Below are 6,000 nucleotides of genomic sequence, written 5' to 3'. Positions count from 1 at the left end.
CACAGCCACAGCAACTTGGGATCCAGGCTACATCTGCAACCTACACCACAGCTCACAGCAGCGCCAGATCTTTAACCCACCGAGTGAGGCCAGGGATCAAACTTGCATCCTCATGGATGCTAGGCAGATTTGTTTCCACTGAGCCATGATGGGAATTCCCCACATCTTCTTAATCCATTCATCTGTTGATGGACATTTAGGTTGTTTCCATGTCTTGGCTATTGTGAATAGTGCTGCAATGAACATCCGGGTGCATGTATCTTTTTCAATGAAAGTTTTGTCCAGATATATGCCCGGGAGTGAGACTGCTAGATCATATAGTAATTCTATATTTAGTTTTCTAAGGAACCTCAATACTGTTTTCCATAGTGGTTGTACCAATTTGCATTCCCACCAACAGAGTAGGAGAATTCCCTTTCCTCAACACCCTCTCAGCATTTATTTGTAGATTTAATGATGGCCATTCTGATGGCTGTAAGTTGGTACCTCATTGTAGTTTTGATTTGCATTTCTCTAATAATTAGTGATGTTGAGCATTTTAAAAACAAATGTAGGAGTTCCTGTTGTGGCAGCAGAAGAGAATCCAACTAGGAACCATGGGGTTGCAGGCTTGATCCCTGGCCTTGCTCAGTGGGTTAAGGATCCGGCATTACCATGAGCTGTGGTACAGGTCACAGATGTGGCTTGAATCTGGCCTGGCTGTGGCCGTGGCTGTGGCTGTATCTCCTATTCGACCTGTAGCCTGGGAATCTCCATATCCCTCCGGTGCAGCCCAAAAAAGCAAAAAAAAATAATAATAATAATAATAATAAATTTTTAAAAATAAAAACCAGTGTACTGTCGAGTATATTCAAGTCATTCTTAGGCCCAAACTGGGAACTTGGGAGTTCTCTAATAGCTCTGCTTCATCTTTAATTAATGTAATCATGATTATTAATTGGTTGGTTAATGAATTTTTTTTGTTTTGTTTTGTTTTTGTCTTTTTGCCTTTTCTAGGGCCACTCCCATGGCATATGGAGGTTCCCAGGCTAGGGGTCTAGTCGGAGCTGTAGCCGCCAGCCTACACCACAGCCACAGCAGTGCCGGATCCTTAACCCACTGAGCAAGGCCAGGGATCGAACCCGCAACCTCATGGTTCCTAGTCGGATTTGTTAACCACTGTGCCACGACAGGAACTCCAAATGAATTTTTAAATTAAGTCAGCAAATGTTTATTGTGAACACACTAATTCAAAATGTTGCGCTGAAAATAGTAATGAATGTAGAATAGAATAACGAGTTTACTCTCACATCTCGTTGTGGGCAAACATATATCTACCTAACTACAACACAAAGAGGCATGAGTTAGATGCGGTGAAGGAGGTATTAGCAAAGTAGAAGTAGAATAAGAATTTGGGAGAACAATTGTTGCAGCACCAGCTGGGCAAAGCGGGAAAGCCTCTAATCATTTGTAGCAGAGGGGAAGAAGAACCCAAAGAATTTTTTTCTATATTTAGAGTGGCTAATACAATTTCTTCATAAATAGTTAAAGTTGGGGAATTTAAAAGGCTTAAATGCTGAAGATGTATGTCTGGGCTATTGGAAACCCTAGAACAGAGAGTCATTTTTTTCTCTGTAAGGGGATCTTTTGGGTACATAAAGTTCTGAATCCAAGAATTCCTGTAATTACTGTTATATATGGATTTTCTGGATTAGATAGAGCTACTGAGCAATTAAAATAAAAAGTTCTGGCAGGCCAAGGAAGTAAAGACAGGAAAGTAGCCTTTCTAATAGAATTCTCCCTTGACAGACCTTGTTTGTTTCGTTAATGCAGTACAATAGATTGTAAAAACTCTGATAAAACAGAGGGAGGCACAGGAAAGTAATTTCTTAATTTACATAAGTTTCTTTAACTTTTAAATTATAGTTTATCTCAGCTCATTCATCAACTTTTTTTTTTTCTTTTTCTTTTTAGGGCCCTACCTGCAGCAGTGGAAGTTTCTGGGCTAGGGGCTGAATCAGAGCTACAGCTACAGGCCACAGCAATATAGCAATGCCGGATTCAAATTACATCTGGGACCTACACAGCAGCTTGCAGCAGTGCCAGATCCTTAACCCACTGAGCAAGGCCAGGGACTGAACCCGCATCCTCATGGATACTAGTTGGGTTGTTAACTCCCTGAGCCACCATAGGAACTCCTGACATTTTCTTTTGTGTTCACAAATCACCTAAATAAAAAGGTAAACGGCCAGGCAGAAATACCTTAAAGACAACAAGAGAAAAATGCTAAAGTTGGCCTAAGTGGCAGTACGAATGAATGGAAAATATCTCTGTTCATTAGAAGCCCATAAACTACTCCTTTTAGAGCCTTGAACCCCCAAGAACGAGTTGAATTGATATGAGGATAGAGTTTTAACCAGTTATTGTTGCTTTTTTTGGTTTAAGTAAGACTTGGACTCTCATTTTATGACTGCCTATGTTATTTTTCAACATCTGGCCACCTTATGATATGCAGCTGTTAATGGAGCACAGGATATATATATATACATACATACATATATATATATATATATATATATATATACACATATATATCACTGGATAAATAAGAACACTGTATTTTTCTGGAGGGACAAAACATATTCTTGGGACTTTTATTGAGTTACGTTTTACTAGTCCTAAAATATTTAGAGTTATGTACTTAAAAGATACAGAGCATAGGTATTACATCCACAGAAAGTATTTTAGTCAGTGAATGTTCAATGTAGCAGGTAGAGATGAACTTAGCACGTCTTGTAGACTGAACTGGGAACAGACTCTTCAGCCATAAAATGCACTTAACAGTCTATTTAATAGTAGTGAGGTCCTTGAAAATGCAATATCCATGCTAATCTCGCCTTTTTCTAAATCACAGATGAAAAATAGGTCAGTTAGGTAGAGCCTTCTCTTTCTATTTAAAGTGTGACATTTAATCTATTTAAACAACTACCAAAACTTTATTAATTCAATGTAAGATAAGCATGCTGAGAACGTTGAGAACTTTATCAAGAACGCAAGGTTTTCCAAAATTTGATCTGGATATCTTAGGTTTTAGGACTCAATAAAATCTCTGCTGGGTAGTTTTGACCACATCAGTAACACCAAGGAGGAACCAGAAAAAAAGCAACCCAGACTGTAATTAAATCTCACACTGTGAAATGGCTTAAAAGAACTGAGTGTTTTACAGAAGGTAAGAGGCAAAACATAGAAAAGACTTTCCCCTTCCCTGATGCCTCTAGGAAAAATTCATTTGGGAAGAGAAAGCTTCCAGCAGAGAACAAACCAGGGAGTCAAATTAGGGCAATGAACCAGATACCAGCCTTGGTGCACTTCTTTTAAACCACAGTGTTCTGTAGAATTCTTTGGAGAGGAAAATGCAGGATATCTGATAAATCGTAATTGCATTTCTTTGGGGTCTCTTTTGGAGAATGTCTGTTCACACTTTTCTTCTCCAGTCCTTCTCATTTATTTGAATAGGATTTAGTACTCTTGGGCTCCACCCTTGCAAATCAGCCCAAACAAATGTATGCCTAAGGTAATGCAATAGTTTCAGTCTTTCTCTAGAACAATTATAAAGAACATGAGCTCTAGTATTTGAAAAGTAAACAGAATGAAACTCCACTACAGCTTTAGATAGGGGTTTCGTTGAAAACTTGTTGCTGTTTTTTGTGTGTTTGTTTTTAATTTTTTCTTACCATACATTCTTGGGTTGCAGATTTGGGTGTCAACTGAAGGAAGGGGATGCTTTCCTCTTTCTACCCTCTCTTCCAGAATCGAAAAGAAATCCTGGAGGAGAAAGGGCACCTAGAGGTTATGCACTGACTACTGTGGATTTTGTAAGAGTCCAGTTCTGTTCAGTTCAGTTCTTATTCCAGAAAACTAACTCCATCAATTATAGAAAATAACTTTTTATAGATAGTTTTTTCCAAAACTGTCTTCACCGCATATCCAGGAAGGATTATTTTCCTTCGCACCATCAAAGCACCTAGGTTCTTTCCTTCATTTTATGAGAATCATTCAGGTGATATGTAGTAGCTACTATTATTGGGCACATGTGGTATCTCATTTAGATTTTTAAATCCATGTTCCTAGAGGCAGAGTGCTACTATTGACAATATATGTCATCCCCCTTCTCATTAAAACCAAACCCCAAACCCACTGTAAAACAAAATGGTGATAAAAAAAAATCATGCCCTACATATTTTGTGTCCCACCCCTCCCCTGAATACTCTTTTTTAGTTTGGCAATCTTTAAAAAAAAAAAAATGGTGAGCAAAAGCAAAAACCCAAGCAGGAAGCAAAGGCTTTATTTTGTGACTTACCCTGTTTCTCTGATGTGGACTTTCATTCTTTACTATAAATAAAAATTTATTTAAAAACCTGACTTTAAATCTTGATGTATTTACTGTAAAATTTACAAGTTGGAACCTCCTACTATCTTGATTCATATGATTTTAAAATGGAGTTTTTATCATTTCCCTTGGGGAGACGTTTTGGTTTGAATAGTTCTTACTGGCAGGTTTCCTCCTTTATATTTAGCCCAAATTTTCATTTTCAAAGACCGTTTTAGACAAGTACCATGATAGCTCTAGCCAATGGATCTGTGTGCCACATAATAGAGTGTGACAATCCACTCAGTTGTGAAAGACACCGAAGATAAAGTAATAAAGTAGAATTTGTGTTATCACATTGGCTTTACAAATCTACTTAAACACTGACCCATCAGTGTTTCTCATTATTGGAAATTATAGATGTTTATAATTCTCCAAAATATGTTGGGCTGAGTTATATCGTATATCATATATTCAGATTTAAGTTCAAAATCCTGGGCTGAGAGAGAGATAGATTTGTGACACTCCTTGGAGGTTTGGGGTCCATGAACCAATGAATACATTACATTGTCACATGAAAGATCTCTTTTTATCTGTAAAGATACAGGGACCATCTGATATTTTAATAACTTTTAAAAACAGAGTTTTAAAATATTATGATTTTATAGAACTTAGACTTCCACACCAAATTATATCTATGGATTTTTATACATTCATACATCTAGATAGAAATAAAGATATAAAAATGATGTTCTTAGAATTGTTCCTAGGTGCTGTTACAATAACACCGTTTGAACTATGTGGTCAGAATGTGTATTATTTCTTTTATGGTCCAAATCAACAAAATTATTTTTATACGTATTATGATGTACATACATACAGCTGAAAAATTTGTATTTCTGTGAGAATAATTCCAAGTGGTATTTGAAGTTGACAGTAATTTATATTCTGCTGGGCTGTGTATAATAGTGGTCTATAAACTCCTTAAGGGCAGGTTGTTTATTCAATAACTGAGTATATCCATAAGTAATTATAAATGAACTTGATTAGTTTCATTTAAGCAATAAAGAAATTTCAGTAATTCTAATTCACAGTAGATAACAGAGGGTTAGTTTCTGAAGTCCCCAAAGCAGTTTATCTCCTCTATAAGGCTATTTGGTGGTTTGAAACAGAGATGATGATTCTGTGTGTGTGTGTGTTTGTGTGTGTGTGTAGGTGTGTAAAAGAGGGAAGGGAAGAGAGAGAGAGGAAGGAGGAAGAGTGGGAAGGGAAGGGTAGATTAAATACTCTATAAAGAGAACCTTTTCTATATCAACTATTTGGCTGCCCACCGGAATAATTTATATAACAAAAGCAGATAACTGCTTGATTCTTTTTCTTTATTTACCACTTGTCGAAATAACGTTTTGCTAGCTTACTCCACTGGTGACCTTTTTTTAAAGTATCTTCATGAGCTCACAGATAATGTGACAGACAATTCACATTTGATGTGTTTCATGATATTGTAGTTATTATGCTTACCAGTGCTCCATGTGTCCCATCCATGGCCCAAGGGAGTCTCCAAGGTGGCTCCGGAGTCTTTCTGACATTGACCCTAGCAGTCTTTGATAGTTTTCCTTGAAATCTGGTAGAACAAAATGTTCCAGATTGAT

Source organism: Phacochoerus africanus, chromosome 8 (assembly GCF_016906955.1).
Source record: "Phacochoerus africanus isolate WHEZ1 chromosome 8, ROS_Pafr_v1, whole genome shotgun sequence".
Lineage (NCBI taxonomy): Eukaryota > Metazoa > Chordata > Mammalia > Artiodactyla > Suidae > Phacochoerus > Phacochoerus africanus.
This window is presented reverse-complemented; position numbering follows the sequence as displayed.